The 20801-nt window shown below is 35.3% G+C and overlaps 1 protein-coding gene across 5 annotated transcripts in view; it reads left to right on the top strand.

The window, feature by feature from the left end:
- The window catches only part of HS3ST5 (heparan sulfate-glucosamine 3-sulfotransferase 5), a 250976-nt gene that overhangs the window by 144475 nt on the left and 85700 nt on the right, over nucleotides 1-20801 (top strand). For 4 of the 5 annotated variants that reach the window (XM_088795502.1, XM_019742909.3, XM_088795503.1 and 1 more), the window contains one exon: nucleotides 11304-11414. The gene's annotated coding sequence lies outside the window, so the exon portion shown is untranslated. The remainder of the gene's footprint in view (nucleotides 1-11303; nucleotides 11415-20801) is intronic. The other variant, XM_074333460.2, reaches the window with a different exon arrangement.

Raw genomic sequence — 20801 nt, forward strand, 5'->3', positions numbered from 1 at the left:
GTCTCAGCCTTTTTTTTATTCTGCACCCTGGACTTATCTAAACTGCTCTAACTCTGGTCTTGCGATCCTATACTGTGCATGATGTAAGCTTTAGTTCAACACTACTGTATCCCCAGCATATCTTCGTGGTGCTGTCTTACGCAGCTTGGGCTGCACTAACAAAATACCATGGATTCTTTGCTCAAACAACAGACATTAATTTTCTCATGGTTCTGAATGCTGGAAGTCCAAGATCATGGTGTCAGCAGCTAGATTCTGGTGAGACCTCACTTCCTGGCTTTCACAATGGCTACCTTCTCACGTGGCCTTTTCCTTGCCCATGCACCTGGAAGTATTTATTGCATACTTGCTACCCATCAGGCAAGATTATAGGTGATAGAGATAGAGCAATGAGCAAAACAGAAAAGAATTAATCTACCATCATTGAGCTTACATCCTAGAAAGAATTAATGAGTCTAATAGCATGAACCTGAAGGTGGCAGAAGCTTGAGTCCCCATCTGCGTCCCACATCCAAAAATTTGTTTGGGACAACTCACACAGTTCCTGAGAATGACTAAATATCTGAAAAAAAAGACGAAATGTATTTTGTCAAATAGCTTGTCACATACATGGCAAATGTTGTTCATTTCTTTTTCAAAAATGCACTAAGGACTCTTGTTTGACATGGCACTTTGTAAAAAGCTACTTATCACCCTTATTCTCTGAAAGCATTTCTTCTCTCTCATCTGTCCCCTCTAGAAAGATTAGCTTTATATAAAGACAGCTTTCTTAGCTTGAAAAGTATACCTCAGTCTATCCATTGTCCCATAATGTTTTATTTGCTTTTCTGCACCTTGTCTCTGAAAATTTTCTGGAAAAGGAAAACAGATTTCAAAACCAGTTAGAAAAGTAAAGTTTCACAATGACACATTTCTGAAAGAGACCTGTCCCTGATTCCATGTCCTTTCTTGGCATTTGCGGAAGTCTGATGACCTCCTAGTGTGGGGAGTTATGTGTGTGTTCTCCCTTTTTGAGTCACCATTTATCCGTCCCTCTTGATTCAAAAGCAAGCTAAAATATGTGGACTCTTGCTGCATAAACAATTGCAGAGTAAATTTTATTTTGTTTGGTGACCACTTAGCATGGTATTTGCTGTGTTTGTCATTAATTTGTCACCCATCTGTGGAGCTGATTGATAGATGGATTTGGTTATGACTGATAAACCATCTTTCACATCTAGAATTCCATTCTCCAAGACATTTCTCTACAGTGACAGTGTAGTAAAATAGGTTATTCTTTTGTTGCTTTGGAAATACACTTTAATTCCTTTATTATTTTTGAGGCAACCTGAGTTCATGTCTATACAATCCAAAATCCAAATAGCTAAGGGAAGAACTGGTATCAGCTGTCTAACAGTATATGCTTAAATATAAGAAAGGAAAAAATAAAACTAAATGTTTTTGAAAACTTCAATGACTATGCAATTGGGGGTAAATAAATAACCACTAGAAACAATGCTGAAAGCAAATTGGACTTATTCCAATTTTTTGTTCACGTTTTGAAAAGTTTGGTTTTCTTTTGTTCTATTTAAATGCATAAATGAACTAGTTTTGCCCAGTTACAGAAAAAAAGTATTCTTACTTCAGTAAATTCCCTTCTTTTTGGTTTATCATACGGATCACAGAAAAGTATGATTTTACAGTTTGTTGCTTTTAATACACATTTATAAATTAAGAGTGCCAAATAAATACAGCCTTTCAACGCGCAAATAAACTTACCAAGAGAAATTCTTCTTTTATAACTAGAATACCTCTCATAGGAGTAAGTCCTTTTGTTAGTAAGATAAATTCTAGAAATAGATTTCAGAGTAAAGACTTCACTGTTTGTTTTTATTCTTGTGAAACCAATAAAGTGCTGGCAAAGAGCGCTATAAGGTGTCACAGTAGTTTAGAAATAAGGTACATTCCAGAGTGTTCTTTATTGCCTTTTAAGGGTTGGCCATACCGCCATGGCACACACAGCTTCACAAAACAGCAGCAGGATGGTTAGAGCCACTTGAGCCCCACCTGAATATTATATACATTCTTTTGAAATGTCAACGTTTTAGGAATATTGGAGTGATTATAATACCGTATCATTATATTCCCATAGGCTTAAGTCTGAAATATACTGAATTTAAAAGAGTAAAAAGATATGTTTTTCCATTGCCCTTCTCACCTTATTATTTCCCAGAAAATTGCAACCCCGTGTCAAAAGCTATTTCAAGTGTTATTGTTTCAGGTAAGCACCATTTTGCTACATACTTGCTTCCTTGAATCTGGATGTTAAAATGTCTAATACCTCACATGCAAACTATCATAGAATTGCATTATAGTTCTGAGGACAGAAAGGGGGATGGGATAAGAAAATATAGCATAACTTTCAAGCCCTGGTGGAAAGGCTTCTCGATTGTGAGAGAAATACAGATGTGCATAGACGACAGAAACGAGAAACTGAAAGGTAGTTTATCACTAAATCGCAGAGCAGGATTCTCAGCTCCCGCCATACAATAGAAGCATCTTGGAGCATACCAATTTCTGAGAGTGACCAGCATGTAAGTTAAGACCACAGAAAAGAACTGGTATGTAGGACATAAAAATAGATTGATAACCCAGAGCCTTTTTCTCTGTGCTTTTTGAAAAACTTCTACCTGTTCAACAGTTATACCTCTCTTTGTTTGGCAGGAGATGGCATGGGGCAAGGGTGCAGATATTCTATCATTTACCCTGAGTAGTCATTCAGTAAATGCTTTGTTGCTAATCCAACTCCGTTTCCAGCTGCAGCCCTGTGGAGTTGGTTGAATGCTGTCTATACCTGGGAGTAGGTGTGCATGTATATATAATGTTCCGTGTAAATGAAAAGCAAGACTAGTTCTTTCAAAAATGTTCTCTTGTTCTGAATAGAGATAAAAATAAAAACTATAAGTTTCTGAAAATGCCACAAGTGACTTTTTCTTACAGTGTACCCTTTTACATTTTCAACATCATGTGTTTGTGTTTCTTGAAAAAAATCCTCCATTCAAGGACCACATTGCAACCATTGATCATTTATGTATAATTTGTAGATGATAGACATTTGAAATTACTGTGACAAGTGTTTTCACATTGTTTCTGCTGATCTGATAAAAAGCATATTGCCAAAAGAATGTAGAGAAATTCCCCAGAATCAATTTGAAGCACGCTTTTGAAATGAGAATTGCTATAAAGAAGCATTTTGGAAAGAGATGGGGCTGCAGTGAACAGTTCTTGAGATGAAAATACAGTTAAGTAAAACAAATATATTTCTTCAAAGGGGAATGAATACACACACACACACACACACACACACACACACGGTAACAAAAAATGTACAGACATTTTAAGAAAGGATAAAAACTGTATTAAAATTGGAATACAATAAATGGCACTAGCATTCATTTGATTAACGCCATCTTTTGAGCGAAGGTCATACTACACAGTGCTACCGTAACTCAATTCAACTTCAAAAAGTAATACATACCGTGTTTCCCCGAAAATAAGACCTAGCCGGAACATCAGCTCTAATGCATCTTTTGGAGCAAAAATTAATATAAGAATGGGTATATTATTATATTATATTATATTATATTATATTATATTATATTATATTATAGACCCAGTCTTATAGTAAAATAAAACTGGTTCTTACATTAATTTTTGCTCCAAAAGATGCATTAGAGATGATTGTCCGGCGAGGTCTTATTTTCAGGGAAACGTGGTAGATAACATCTCTTAAAATGTGTACATTTTTTTGGCACTCTTTGTGTTTTAATTTATTCATCATTATTTGGTCTTTGAAATTTTCTACCACCACCCGTGTGATGGCCCCAGGATCCAGAAGACAACCAGTGAAAACAACTCCATTGTGCTCCTAGTGAACTATTTCAATGTATTTCAAAATAAGAAATGAGAGTTTACTAAGGGGACAAAGAAATATGAAAGGATGAAGACTGAAAAATCCAGAGAAAGAATCTCTTTTATATATGATGGTCCATCAGTGCCAGCATTAATGTGTAAAACCAGTCAGTGGCAGCACTGTTAGGTAATTTATGTGGGAATAAAAATTGGTTTTATATTACTTTTGCTGCAGAAGATAACATTCTATAAGCTCATCATATTTTTAATCTTGTCTTAAGAAAAGTACTGCTGTGGCAATTTGTTTAAATAAGAGTTATACTTATCTCTTCGCAAGGAGCTCCTTCTCGTCCTCTGTGTCCTCCCCCTCATTCCCACCCTCCCCTACCCAACTCCATCCACCTTTCCCCTTAGCCAAAGGCATTTGTAAAATATGGGAGCAGTTATCCTATGCTGTTATTTGGGATATGCTTAATAAATGCTTCCTATATTTTAGAGGTGGTCGGAGGTCATCTAATGCAATTTCATTTTGATTACTTATTTGAATTTTGGATGCAAGGAACCCTGAACCAATTGCCTGAATTTGTCATAATCATAATTTAGTTATCCACAGCTGCTTTATTAGATTTAAGGTACTTTCAAGAGTATATTGATTATTGCAGCTCTTGATTATCTAATAATAGTATTCATAAGATGCCCTCTTCTCCAGCTCCATTTCCTTGACTCACCGAAAGGGTATTGGTTTTAAATTTTCTCCTTTTCCAGTCACAGCATCTCTCTAAAAGTTATCAAATTATAATGACATAATGATATAAAGCAAGACCTTAAGGTCCTTCAGATGTTACACATTTTTGTCTCCATAAATTCTTCCTGCCCCCTTTCGACTTACCCTTTTTGTTACTATAAGAGGTTTATATTATAAACTCAAATATAAGCATGGCATCCCAGAGCTTCACATCCCTCAATGGCACCTATTACCCACCTTGCACTCTGTTTTTTTTTGTTTTTTTTTTAAGAGAGAGAGGTGGTATGAAAAAGCTCTTGAACCAAATTGTCCCAGCTAAATGAAATCATCAAATGGGAACAGCAAGATGAACACATGCCGGTTGAAATGATTTACCATTTTTGCGGTGTATAATTTGCACCCACGTTTTTGGCCTAAACTTTCTGGGAATAAAATCTTCTGTTTTAATTTTTTAATTCAAATTTTTGTTTGTTTACATTTAGGTACTTATTTTTCATATTATAAAGGAATTTTAGCATTTTTTTTTTTTTACATTGTGGTACAAGAAATTTTATGTATCAATAACAAATTTACAATATTTACGCATCAGAGAAGGCCAAGAACTCTTCGTCATAAGTTGAACAAAACCAATTATCCTATCCCAGGGTATTATTTTGCATGTGGATATCATTATTGATTTCTAGAGTTAGACTTTTAACTCATAATCAAATAAAAGAATTAAAACCGGTTATATAGATATGGAATTAATACTACCCATGTATAATGTGCATCCTTACTTTTCCCTCACAAACTTGGGCAAAACAGTGTGCATTATACATGGAAAAATATGGTAACAGTTTTTTAAAGTGGTCACATTTAACAGTTTGTAGTATCACCAAAAGGGAAAAAAAATAATTGGTCATATATGAACTTTTCACCCAAATGATTCATTAATCTTTTTAACAAAGTTTGAGAGCATCCAGAATATTCCACACACCAGTCTAAGCAGCAGAGATTTAACCGTTAAACAAGGCAGGCGTGGTCTTAGCCTTCATAGAGCTTACAGCCTGCTGAGGAGATAGGCAGGTTAGGAGACAATGACATCACTGTTTGACAAGGACTTGCACTAAACAGAACATGGTTGTACAGGATTTAGAGAAAAGACACGTAGAGAGAGAATTACCAGGGAAATCTTCCTGAGGAAAGTGGCATCTAAGCTGAGACCAAAAAGAAGCGGAGAAATTAGCCAGGTTGTTTGGGGGTAGTGATCTAGGAAGAGGAGCCAAGAACCTGACATATTCAAGGAATTGTAAGAAGCTCTGGAGGAATGAATGAGCAAGGGCAGGGTGGAGCAGACACAGATGATTCTGGAGAGCAATCAGCACCTTAGTCATGAAGGGTGCCAGTCAGTGGGACACAGGGTGAGGAGCAGTGTTGACTCCAGGTGCTTGTGGTTATCCAAGCCAGATTTCCACGGGGCGGGAGGATGTGACTTTGAAATTTATGATTTGCAGGTAACTTGTAAGTATAATTAAGAAGTAGCTGAATTTCTTGAAATTTCTCAGCTAGTCTTCTAGAAAATTCTTTGATTTTATCTCTTGATACTTATAGCTATATCGATAGCTCTCTTTCTCAACAAATTTCAGAATTATATGCTTAAAACGTAATTGATTGACGAATGGAGGTTTTTCTATTCTAATTACTGATCTTTAATTTCTCTGCTCTTTTTCCAACCAGAAATTGATATAATTTAAAATGTTGTGGCCTGCCATGAAGAAGTACAAAATACAAAATATAACCTTCTATACCATTACATTAAGAGTTGATTCTATGGAAGTTTAATTCCCCATGCTTGTCAAAAGTTGTTAAAACATTGCTTGCCTTTTTAGAATATAAAATGTGGGCAGACGTGTAGTAATATATCAAAAAATGACACTTTGTCAAAGAGGGCTTTCATGGGAGACTGTTCTGAATAAAATGTTTTCGTTTAAAAAGAACCCAACCTGTTTAACATTCCAAAGCAAACACAAATGAACACAAAATGCCTGAACTTACTGCCAGTCACAACAGCCAGTTTCATTTACCCTTTAATACTTTTTTTATATTCCAAAAATTGTTCCCCCTAAAGAATTATCAGTTTTATTCCATGATAACCCTGGTTCGAAATAAAATAAAAGTAGCTCTGACCCTCCTCAAAATGGATTCTTTTCAGACTTACTACCACTTCTAGTAGTATGAAGATGATATGGTTGGCTATGTCTAATGTTAGAGTCAACGTAATTATATGTGAAGCAACAATTCCCTTATCTATTAGGAACACTTGGTGCGGTTAACTGCATTTCACTGTCTGGCTGATGAAATAAAGAATTAAAATTTCAGCCTAGTTCCTCTCAAATTTTTCCCCCAGTCATTTAAAAATCATTTAGCCTTGGGGAAATGGTAGTCAGAAAAGAAGAGAAAACAGACGGTATTTAAAGGCCCTACTTAGCAAGATTAACAAAGCAGATGTGCCTGCATGTCTCTCCCCTTCTTGCTCCTCAGAGTACCTCTCTGTTATGATTACTTTGTGATGGTTCCAATCCTTTGGACCTTCTGAGGATGTCCAGAGTTAAGATGAGGACTGATAGTTGAAACGTTAAACGGAAAATCAATAGATAATTGGCTTTGAGCACAGTCTACAATCTAAATAGGAGTATCTGTATTTGTTACTCATATTCTTTGCAGAGAATGTGCCTAAGTCTTAGCTCTTGAGTGAGAGTATCATTCATTGTTTAGGGAACCAGGGAGCAGGACTGAAAGAAACAGAAACAAATGGTAATTGAGATACTGTACAGCTTATAAGCATTCTGATATGCCACACAATGGTACTAGGGAGGAAAGAAGAGAAATATTCTACACAGCTTCACTGGATGTGTAAGCTGAACCTGATTTTATAGCCTGCTCACAATTAAAATTCCTAAAGGGTAGGAGGGGGTGTAGAAGGTTTGATCTAATGTCAACAGATCCCCCCAGCTATAAGGGTTCACTGGAGAGTAGATGGCCAGGTTTTAATAAAATGTTTAGAAATTCTGCATATGTTGGTATGAGAGGATACTAATATTGGAGGCAACTGGTTTTAGGTACTAATAGTCAAGCCACCTTTTAATTAACTCACTCTATTAACAAGAGAGGAGTATTTTGTTGTGGTAGTAGTGATGGTTGTAAGCCTCTCACAATGGAGAATGCCTCTTAGACCACTGAGCTGGAGAGCTGGGAACAGTGATATGCAGAGCTATGGAGGGAGGCTTCATATCCTGCCAACATCATTTACCAATTATGTGCCCCTGAGCAAGTGACTTAGCCTGCCCAAGCCTCACTTTGTTCACCTGTAAAATGGACCTAATACTACCACCTCATCAGGCATTTAGTTCAGTACCTACTACATATCCAAAACCTAATAGTAAATGTTAGCAATATCATTAATAAACAAATGTGCACAACTTAGCAGTTTTGCACACCAAGCACACCCAGGATTGTAAGATATTCATGGATGTAGATTCTCACCGCACCAAGAAACCCACTCTAGATGGATATTATGCGTGTTTTAGAAGATCCACATTTTCTGTAGAACAGGAAAAATAGTTCTGTGTTCTACCCTCTCTCTCGTGGTTTCTGTGTATATATAGACAATGTTGTTTGTTGAAACAGAAGTTAAAATCAGAACATTTCCTTGAAAACACTTTCTGGTTACATTATCAGACCGACTCAAAAAAAGAGTAAGTTGCAGAGGCTTGTTACACATGTGTGAATCATCTGCTAAAAACAGTGGTTCTTCCTAAATGTATTAAGGAAAAAACTGACTTATAAAATTTAGATTCCTTGAAAGTTTAATCAATCATATCTTTGACTATAGATTACTATTGCCTAGCAGGTTAAAGGATCTCTCATACGTATAAAGGAAATATCAATAGTTGATTCTGCTACGTAATGGCCATGCCAGTGATCTCACAGCCATACCTAATACAAATGGCTCACTTTGGGTTCACAACTGAAACCAACAAAAGATGCAAAATGCTTCTGATTTATTTCAATATTACAATTTCAGAGCACTTTTTGAGCTATTCTATAAATGAATTAATTTCAAAACGGATGAGGCAGTAACATCAAGGTTTAGCTAATTATGTTTAATTTAAATATAAACATTTAAAATAACCATTTTAATTAAATACAAGACTTAGGCACCTAATCATTAGAAGTGGAATTGTGAACTTGAGATTTATCATTCTGAAATCACTTGTTCTACCTTTCAAATGAGTTCTTTCCTCCACTTAAATGAAAGACAAAATGTATCTCTCTGAAGTGGCAGTTAGTAAAAGATGACCCTTTCTTGTGTCATGGTTGTCAATTTGATATTGAATTCAAGCAAAGAAAAAGAAAATCTGCTTTACTATACAGTCTCTTAGATACAAAACTGTAGTTACTATTTGCTAAACCATTTTCAACTTGACTTATATTTAAGTTCTATAAATATTTAAGAAAAACCCTAATAATTGTAAAGCATTTATTACTGTGAAAGAAAATGGATATATTGTGTACATACATATACTTTTTATAGAGAAGGCTCTGAGAAAGAAAAATATAATTTTGTGATTTAATTTTTTAATTAAAATAATTTTTACAATTTCAAGAATAATGAGAAATAATATTTTGAATAGCTCTATTTTATAAACTGTAAATATATACCCCAAACTTTACATTTGTAAGAGTATACAAATATATTGGTAGATTCAAATTTGTATGTATAAGTTTGTATAGGTTTAAAAAATAACTATAGGCTCGTCCTTATACACAATATAACTATCACTTAACATAAACCCTGACACATGATAGGTGCTTAATAAGTGTTTGTAAATTAATAAACAAACATATTGATAAATTTTATAAAATATCTTTTAAAAGTCTCTTTTAAAAACCACAATTGCTATATCTTACCTTTTACTTTAACCTACCCATTTAGAGCATCTAAGAAAGCTGAAATACATCTACTTACAGATTTGAAGGAAATATGTTTTCCCGTTATCTGTTGCTTTTCTGGGTTCTAGAATTAGTACAAATGTCAAAACTCTAAAAGAGAGCAGGGTCTCTGCTGACTGTGAGAGTGTGATTTAAAGACAAGATAGCTTGTTTTGTTCCTTATACTAAATACCTGCAATTACTGATTGTCACATTTTTCTTTTGTTGTGAAACTGAACTAATTGTAGCTACTACCCTTAGGGGATGAGTTCTATAGTATAATAAATGTTGCGTGCCCTCTTGAGTTTAGCATTTTAATTATTCATAATCATAATGATTTCTGATTATTTAGGAGTTTAGACATAATTCTAGTTTACCAAACAAATTCAGAAGCATAGTAGAGGCTTTGTTTAGTTTTATTTTATGCTGAGATCAATAGGCCTAAAAACGTGGCAAAAAATTCTTATAAGCAGTGGAGCCTGTTCTCTGGCTAATAGGTGGCCACTGTTGATGTGCGCCATGTCCTGAAATAACTGAATGTATTTTTTTTCTACTCGTTTGATTTTTCTAGAACTATTTGGGTAATGTTGGGTTTGTGAGGTGAAGAGCTGACGAGGATTCAAGTGGAAGAACTGGTAATAATGTATGAAAGTGTGTTTATCAGAGAAGACATACAATACATTTGATAGCTGGCTAGTGTATCAAGTGTATAAATTTTACGGTATTCGTTTCTTAAAAGAGGTGAAGTGTGTCTGTGTATGTATGTGTGAGTGTTATGTTTGCTTTGCACCCTAAATACATTTGCATACAATGGACCCAAGTAAAAGACAGATATTCAAGATGGATATTCTGGCTATTTTGGACTAGAATAATTTTGATGTCTACTATATTCAAATACATACTAGTGATAATGATGTATTGGGACTGGGTTCCTACAATCTATTTAGACATCATATACATTCTTAATAATAGCATGAAATAATAAAATACTACTTTGAAAAAAGAGTTTGGCATTGCAAATCTGTTCATTGTGATTTGTTTCAGTTTTCCCATCTTTCTTTTTCTTTTTTTTTTTCCTTTCCCTCCAATATAACACTTGAATTTTAGAGCCCAACATGTACTCTGCAGCTAGAGAATTACTCAAGTCTCCTGGTAATTTACATTTGACTTAGGAAGAAGCAGCAATTGCTTAATATATTCAAGTAGCAAAGGTAAAAATGATACGCATGCTCATCGTAAGGCTGTAGACAGACCACTCTGGAGATATGCAATATTAGCGTGCTTTAAAGAGACTACCTTTAACCACTCTTACCTAAAAACTTCAGCAGAGTGAAGCTTCTGCTACAAAAACATTATCTAAAAGTACACGTGGGTAGCCCCCAATGTACAAGTCCATCTCAGATCAAAGGGAATTAACAATTGCATACATATTCTAGCGTTAGGCTCAAGTGTGAGTTCTGTTCTTTATCAGTATATTGTTTAATAAAAGGACTGCAAGTACTGAAAAGAACACAAGAAAGAATGAATGAAAGAAAGAACGAAAGAGAGAAAGAGAGAGAAAGGAAGGAAGAAATGTTCTGATCATCCACAATATATTTCTCCTTCCCAAAACAAATGTTTAACCACAGCTACTGAGGAACAAAATTTTACAAAAAGACTAATTGGAAAATCACTTTGTTTCTGTCTCTACCCCCAGGTGCGGATAAACAGGGAACACGTCCAAAGGCCAAGTGGTTGAGGAGAGGCCATGGAATATCCCCCAACCAGATAATCACCACTGGAATAATTGGGAAGTGTCTGAATGTAGGTATGTGTGCTGAAGACTTTGTGCTCTTGCAATTTGTCATCTAACTTTCCCCACTCCCATCCATGTTAGACACCTGCCAGCTCATCAGGCTTTTGAAAGCACTGCTTGGCCCAAGCTGGCAGATGTGCTCACATGCACACCGCCACTCAGAAACCCAGGTGGCTCTCCGCCAGGAAGTCATCCTTATTCTCTTGGGCTTTTAATACATCCTCCACAATGACTTTACATTGCCTCCTCTTGTCTAATCTCAGTGTTCCCATCTAGAAACTTTCCTCCTCACAGACACTGAGCCTTGTTTCCAGAGCACAGAAAGCCTTTGTCCTTTCTGTCCCCTCTATCTGAAATTACTTTCCCCCTCTCTTCTTTGCTGGTTTTAGTCCTGTTTTCTCTCCAAGACCTATATCCACCTACATTACAAGCTCCTGCTGATTTCCCCATTCCCAATATTTGCATTTTCCCAAACTTCTGTAGAACGTGTAGTTATACCCTTCCTCTGGCATTTGACAACTTGATTCATATATTGCTTGTTCTCTCTTCATGCATCGGTCCTGTGTCCCCAGTGTAACTGTTTATTTCTGGAAAGGCATACCAGAATCCATGGCGATGGGCAATGGGCATGTAATGAGCTGCTGTGATGAAGTGAGGCAACAAAGCAGACTCTGGAATTAGCTTGAGTTTTGAGTTCCTGCTCAGCCAGTTACTAGCTAGGTGATCGTGGCAAGGTTTCTGTAAAAAACTTTCTGTGTCTTAATTTCCTCATCTCTAAAATAGGAATAGTAATCCTATCTCTAAAATAGGAATAGTAATCCTATCCATCTCCTTGAGTTGTTGTAAAGTTTAAATGAGCTAATAAATAAAAAAGAATAGTCGAATACATATTAAACACTAAAAAATCATTACCTATTTATTACTGTATACACAGCAATATTCCATCTCAATTTTCTCAATAATGCTATAAAATAGATAGCATCATCCCCATTTTAAAAATAGGAATCTTGTGGCCCTAAGTGGTCAGATCACTGCCAAAAATCACAAGCAGTAGTGGAATGAGAACCAAAGTGTCTGACTCTAAACCCGGGGCCGTTTCACTCTGCACACTGTCTCACACACAGGTGCCCAGTGACTAGTTGGTAACAATGGAATTTCTTCTTCTCTAGTCTTATAGTTTCAATGAAATTATGCTGTGATTTCACTAGATTTGACCTTTTAAAGACTATTTGCAATGTGAAACGTTTTTAGTTGACTATATATTTTTCTTATGTACTAATCTAAAGAAGGTGGAGTCCTAACTCCTTTTTGTCTGACTCATGCTAAAATTTACCTCAACAAGTAGGTGTTTCTGTTCCCAGTTACTGAAGGAGCAGGACGGATAAAATATCAAATAGCTATTCCCACCCTCAGGTATTTTATAATCTAGGTGACACAGTAATAAAAACAAAGCAAAAACATCTGACACAGTTTTTAATCCTTCATGTTTAGGTTCCCAATGAGATTGGCCCTTGCATGGTCCTCCCTCATCCCATGTAATAATGCAGGTTGGATACAAAAATAACACTCTGGAATGTGCAATTTAAGAGTAAACTATACAATGTTACATTAATTTCAGGTGTAAATCATAGTGATTAGACATTTATATACCTTAAGATGTGATTACCACACTAAGTCTAGTACCCACCTGTCACCATACAAAGTTATCACAATATTATTGACCATATTCGCTTCACCTTCTTCACTCACCCCACACCCTTCTCCCTTCTGGCAACTGTCAGTCTGATTTCTGTTCTATAAGACTGTTTTCGTTTTGTTTCATTTGTTCATTTTTCTTTTTTTTTAGATTCCACATACAGGTGAAATCCTACAGTATTTGTCTTTGTCTGACTTATTTCACTTAGCATAAGATCCTCTAGGTCCATCCATGTTGTCCCAAATGACAAGCTTTCATTCTTTTTCAATGATGAATAATATTCCCTTGTATATATACCATATCTTTTTTATCCATTCATCTATGAATGGACTCCTAGATTGCTTCTATGTATTGGCTATTATAAATAATGCTACAGTGAATATAGGGGTGCATATATCTTTTCAAATTAGTTTTTGTTTGTTGGTTGGTTTTCTTCTGATAAATAACCATAAGTGGGATTGCTGGGATTATACTTCAATAAAAAATAAAAATTAAAAAATAGCACAAAATGTTGTCACACCTATCAGCTGCAGGAAAGATAAGTTCTAATGGAAACTATGCATTTTTTTTTTTTAATTTTAGGTCAATACTTTTTAAAAAATTAATCAAGCTCTGTTCTCAACCTATTGAAACTTAACACAATGCTGATGACCGCATGATTTTTTCTTTGTGGGGAAAGCAGCTCTTCTGCCTCACATGTAATTATTATAAATTTACTTTTGATTGAGAAAAGAATGGAGATACATTGTTTCATAAAGAGTGGTGAAATTTAGATTTTAAACAGAACTTGGGGAAACGAGGGCAAATTTAACCTGCTTGTGCAGTATAACCTAACCTGAATTATAAAGAAATGCACATTAAATTTGGAATTTTGATAAAGGAATATTCCTAGCAAGTACGTAAAATGTATTCAAGTAATAACAAAAGACTAGACTATAAAATTTGTAAATTTTAAAATTATTTCATTCTATTTGAAATTATTTTGGTGAATTTACTAAGTGCTTGGTGAATTTACCAAGTTAAACTTGGCAGACTAGCTTTCTTGAAATCTTTTAGAAAATCATCAAGTCTTGTTCTGGTCACTGCCAAAATTCCTTGGCTGCTGTTGCTTCATTTGTGCATCGGTAGCACATAGCACTGTGCTGGGATGTAGTAGGTGATTGATAAATCATTACATTTAATTTTGTCACCCTACTGATACATTAAATATACTCTGCACTCCTGGCCCATCACTGAATTCCAGAAATAATGTCAGAGACCCTCAGTGGACCTAAAGGAACTGCCTTTAGGTGAAGTATCACCAAGAAAGGGAATTGGAAACACTAACATTTTTGAATGCTTATTGTAGTCTAGATTTTTTTTACTTTGCATATATCATTTCATTTAATCCTCAAAGTACCCTATGAAGTAAGTATTGGTATCCCCCATTTACCAACAACGAAGCTAAAATTCAAAGAGTTTAGCCAACGTGTTTAAAAATCATACAGCTGGCGAGAAAGAATTTCCAGTGTAAGTCTAACCCAAAGACCAAGAAATGACGACGTAGTAATGGAGCTGAAGTGAGGCCCAGATTCAGAGTCATGAGGCAGATACTCTCGACACTAACTTCAAACGACTCAGGCACATCATATAACCTCCTCTTACCTCAGTTTCCTCATCTCCTGTGACATTATTATGAGTATCAAAATTTTTTATTTGTAAAATGGCTTTGAAATTATCATTAATGTTATAAACAAATAATAGTCATGGATCTGGTAAACATAAACACTGAAACAGTTAAGAAGTTCCCAAAAGGTTTGAAATTCCTAGTAGACGATGAGAGGAAGGTGAAAGCAATGAAAGGAAGCAAAGACCAAAGACAAAAAAAAAACACCATGCCCGTGGAGGGATTCTTGGAGCACATCTTGAAAAGCTTATTCTATTACCAGTGCAGATCCACGGCTGTTCCGTTGTGGCATCTACCCTTATAATGTGTTATATAATGTTTTAAAATGTAGGTAGAATGGCCATAATAACCAAACTGAGGATTGCGCATAGGATGAAACATTGGAAATTAGGACTACTGCATATGGAGCCTTATACCTAGTATAAGGAAAGCTGTACCCCAAACTACTCATTTGAAGGATTAAAAGTAATACTCTCCTTAAACGCATGGTTCTGAAAGTACATGTGCACCTCCCAGAATACCTGAAACCCCTGAGGGCCTCAGTGGGATCCAGCCTGCTGCTTCTTAAAGCAGTCTCTTCAACGTTTTTCAAAGGAATTAATGGCACTTCAAGTTGTGGCTGATGTCTGGTTTTGCCCTTATAAATGTTGAAGGGAACTAGAGGTATTTGATGAGTTATTAAGCATGTGCTTCAGTTATTATGATAGTAATAACAGCTCAGTCTTGTAAAGCTGGAAGGTGCTTTCCATTTTTTAGCATTTAATTGCATTCCTACTGAGTTTAGATAATAAGTCATTAATCTCACTCAGCATATGACCTAATGCATGTATTTAGATTTAAGAAAGTTTTTTAGTATAAAAATATACCGATATTCTTTCTTTGCCTTTGTTTACATGAAAGTTCTAGAAACCACCTACTAGATTTTTTAAAATTGTATTGTAACCTGAATGAGAACAGGCAACCTAGCTGATATTTTAAACAGTATTCAAGACATCAAAGAGAAATTAAGAAACCGCTTTCATAAGATTATTTTGTCAAAGTTTGCCTAGAGGAGGCTTCTATTTTCAAGATCTACTACTGAGATGGAGAATCTATAATAGATTGCTCAATTTCATCTGACAAATTTTAGCTGTCAAGTATTTCAAAAAATATATACCTATGACAATAACACATTTAACTTTTTTATAGCCTCCTTAATATTTGCAGTTTATCATTATCATTAATTATTAAGTACCTTGATGGTAGAATGGAATGTAAGGATAATTATTGGTATAACAAATGACTAATTTGAGAAATATTTTTAGAGTGTATTCCTAAGTTATAAAAGTATTTTGTAAACTATAAATCACTCTACAAATAGTATTTATAAGAATAATTTTTATAATACCAAATTATGTTTTTCTGCAAAGTAGTGAAATATAACAGAAAAATACTTTTCCGACTTCCCTTATTTAAAATACTGTGAAGTTGTGTTCTTTAAGACATAGCAGCATGATACCTGCCTGAGAGAAGACTCATAATTATAATATCTGCTATGCATATAGTGCGTGTTCTAGGCTACACATTTTAAAATAGATCATTCTTACTCTTCAGAATGTCCGTGCAAGGAGATTTCATTTTCCCTATATATCTTCTTTTACAATTGGGGCTCAGGAAGGTTAATAAAAAGCTTATTCAGCTAGTAAAATGATAGTGCCACAATTCAAACCCAGATCTTTGAGACTCCTATACTCATGCTTTTTATAACTATTGGGGAAGGCAGTTGCATCCATAAAAGATAGGAAGTAATGAGTGAAAACAAAAATCTCTCAATGATAATAGCTATAATACCATTTATTAATATGCCAGGTACTGGGCTAGGTACCCTAGGGACTTTAAATTCCTTATCCTAATAAACAGTTCAAAAGAAGTTTATTCATCTAAGGTTTCTCAAATGAATTGGACATTAATATTCCCACTTCCCTTGTGAGCAATTTAAGATTTAAAGGCATTGAGTTACTGACATAAGATGGCGCACCTGATAAGTAGCAGAACCAAGTTTCCAACTCAGGTCTTACTGAGTTCCAAAATCCATGTTCTTACTACAGAATATTACAAGCTAACACTTGTCTTATTAGGGAGACCACCTCAGGATGATGTAGATGCCTGATCACAGTGCTGTACACCTGAAGCTGAAGCTGAAAAATAATGAATGTCAACAATAATTTTACATATATATGTATATATTACGTAATATGTATATATATATGTAATATATACATATATATGTAAAACTATATATATATATAGTTACAAGAAATGGAGTACAGCATTAGGAATAGAGACAGTGGTAATGTAATGGCTGTGTGCTATGTCAGAGGGGTCGTAGATTGGGGGAGGAGGGTTATCACTTTGTGAGGGACATAAATGATAAATGTCTAACTATTATATTGTTTTCTACACCTGAAACTAATAAGAAAAGAAAAAATATTATAAGGTAAAATATATGTCTGATTTATAACATAAAGACTCTGGACTGCTGCATACTTATATTTTTCTCTGAATTTATTTTTAAAATGATTTTAGTTTTGTTTAGGTATTACTGAACTTTCTGTTAATAAGGAACTTTCAGAAAATTAGTACTAATTCAATGAATATGCGCTAGTTTGTGTTTATTCTACTGGTGCCCAAGTTTATGTAAAAGTCAGATTTTAACATTATAAATCTCATGTGCTCAGCTTATATTTTATAATCTAGAATTTCACTAAAAACTTAAAAATTAAAACAGATTTATGAAACTCAAGAAAAAGCCTTCCATACGTAAATCGCTATCCTGAATACAAAGACGACTGAATAACTTTCATTCTCATCTTACAAGAGGCCTATAGCAGCATTTTGCATTCATTTGTTAAACAAGTGTTACTGATTGCAGACTATTTTCATAACTTCCCGTGCTAGGGAGATTGGCAGAGAATAAGAATGCAAAGATCCCTGCCCTCAAAGAGCTTTATAAGTTAATTAGGGAGAAAAGACATAGAAACTACTAAGCAACAAAAACTGAAGTTAAGTAGCATTGCAACAGTGAAATAAATCGTGTTTAATTGGGGGAAAAAAAAAGAATGCTCTAGTTTCACGGCTGAAGGTGCTGACTATTGGTTAAAGTAGTGAAAAAGGCCTCACAGAGAAAGGCCACTGGCTAGGCAGAAAGGATGGATGATGGCAGTAGCCAGGCAGTCACTTGGGGAAGGGGGGGACGTACCCATACAGGAGGTGCATCTATTATCCTGAAGGCTTGTGCAGAGGAACTGGAAAAGACAAGATTGGGAAAGGTGGGACCAGAAAGTGATGGGCTCTGATTCTAGCTAAGGACTCTGGCTTTTGGCCTCCAGGTGATGGGGAGTCATTGAAAATTTTTGAGCAAGGGAATGACATAATTAAAATAGTGCTTTAAAAAATATTAATTTGGCAGGACTGGGCCGGATGAATTTGTGGAAAGAGAACCGGAGCAAGGAAACTACTGCAATAACTCAGTTCTAAGGTGATGAGGTTGTGGACAGAAAAGACAGTGAGTGGTACCAGAAGGAAAGAACAAAATGCAAGAGATAGTACAAAGAAAGACATGGAGGAGGTGACATCTAGATATGGGAGAGAAAGACACAGAATAAATTAACTTTGAATTCTGTTTGGGAACTTCCACAGTTTACAAAGTACATAGAATTATTTGGACATCATCCGTAAGATTCATGGTCTGAGACACCACTAAATTCAAGGAAAATCTCGCTTTTATTCAATGTAGCATTTCTTTTAGCCAAATCTACAGTGAAGTTCTACTTTCTAAGAGATAATAAATGTTATTACAAAAATGTCTGAGAGAATAATTGCAGCTTTATGTCATAATAATTAATAATTGTAATAACTACAGTTATAGGATGGCAGCATTAAGATGAGTAATGAAAATTCAGCTAAACAATGATGTTTCATTTACCTCCAAAATTCCAATTTATTAGTTTAGCTGTTGTTATATTGTCTACCAAATTGACTTTTAAAAACCATTCATTGATTGTCTAGAACAGGTTATTTTCACAAATGTGTTAATATGATTCTCTAGGGTTTATTTGGTGCTTCCTGCTTGGATTAATTCCATTGTCTTCAAAATGTCCTTGTATAAATATTTTACTTTACAGATGGAAAAACTGAGCCGTAGAGAAATTGAATTAATGATTTATTCAAGGTAACATGACAGCTGAAGAATATACCTTTCTGTGGGTTCAGTTGGACTTCACTGATAAAATAAGACTAGAAGGAAATCAACATGGGGTGGCTTCCATTGGTTAGAGCGCGAGCTCTGGGCAACGGGGCTGCCGGTTCGATTCCCACATGGGCCAACGAGCTGCACCCTCTGCAACTAGAATGAAGTCAATGAGCTGCTGCTCAGCTCCCGGGTGGCCAGATGGCTCAGTTGTTTGGAGCATGGGCTCTCAAACACAAGGTTGCCCATTCAACTCCCGCAAGGGAGGGTGGGCTGTGCCCCCTGCAAATAACAACGGCAACTGTACCTGGAGCTGAGCTGCACCCTCCACAACTAAGATTGAAAGGACAACAACTTGACTTGGAAAAGTCCCGAAAGTACACACTGTTCCCCAATAAAGTCCTGTTCCCCCAGTAAAGTCCGGTTCCCCCCTTCCCCAATAAAATCTTAAAAAAAGAAAAGAAATCAACATTCTTTTTAATTGTTTAGGTTCAGTAAAAATAACCAGTGCCAGGCAAATGCAACCTTCTTCCCCAGAGCGCTCACACACACACACACTCCATTGCATTACTATGTTGTATATATATCAGTTACTTCAAAAAGCAAGTGTCATTTTAATATTACTTAGATGCTGTTTTTAATCCATCAAGTAAAACTTATTGTGGCTTCTAATATTAATTCATCCCCCACTTAGTATTGTTAAAAATATTTATGATCTGGTATAGAGCAAAACATATTGTTATCCATTTCCCCCCTGCTTTGATAAAAAGCATTCTTCAGCTGTTTTCTAGGTACAAATGTTGTCAAAGTTTGATGGTAATTTATGTTGTCAGTCCATTAAGTTGATTTTATGGCAGCCAACAGAACTATCGTCCGTTTATGAGAAACCCAAGGATCACTCTAGGTCTCCACGAAGGCCGTTTGATACCTGCCCTCTCATATGGCTGACCTTGAGGGGAGTTGGGTTTGGTAATTTATGGCAAACACCATCTAGAAGACCTATTTGCAAGATTCACTGTCATTTAGTGCTAAATGATCATTGCTGAGTCCAGAGACAATCTGAGCTCCTGACAGAGCAATCCCATAAAAAATATTGCCTACCCACCCAGGTGTCCTTTCCAATTATCTGGAGTAGAAATTAATACTTTTAAAAGCTGAGAGTTTTTGAAAGGTTATTACAATTTATTCCAGCGGTTTCTTTTGCACATTATGATGAATTAGTTTATTATGCCATTATTTTCCATGTCAGCTTTTTAGAAGATTGAACCATAATGTTGAAACATTAGTGTGAATGACAAACACACTATTTTACAGCTGAGTAATATATTTCTTTGAGAAAAATGTGCTAAGTTTTTAATAACAGGTAATTTTATGTTTATGTCCCCTAATGCTATTGTCAGGTATTATTTATTTCTATTTGGTAAGAACTGGAGAAATTTCTTGTAAAATGTTAATGGCAGTTTAGACAGATTTTAGAGTCATAGTAAGAATACATTACTTAAAAGTAGAACATATAAATTGTTAAGTGTTTTTCCCTGAAAGTTAATATTTTGTAAGGTTTTCTTGACACCAGTTTAGTATATGATTACTTCCAGGGAGAATAATACTCAAGTCTCAATTTTTTCTCTAAATATAGTGGACTGTGGGGCAGCGGGGGGAGGGTTGTTCGTTTTTCTAAGGTCTTAATGACTTTCAAATTTTTCTTTAATAAAACCTCTTTATCTTAAATGATTTGTTGCTTCCTAAATCATGTAGTGATGTTTTACTATTTACAGATTTTTGTAAATAATATAAATTAGCACTTTGATA

This window comes from Rhinolophus sinicus, chromosome 2 (assembly GCF_057876585.1).
Source record: "Rhinolophus sinicus isolate RSI-liver-muscle chromosome 2, RSI-T2T, whole genome shotgun sequence".
In the NCBI taxonomy this organism is placed as follows: domain Eukaryota; kingdom Metazoa; phylum Chordata; class Mammalia; order Chiroptera; family Rhinolophidae; genus Rhinolophus; species Rhinolophus sinicus.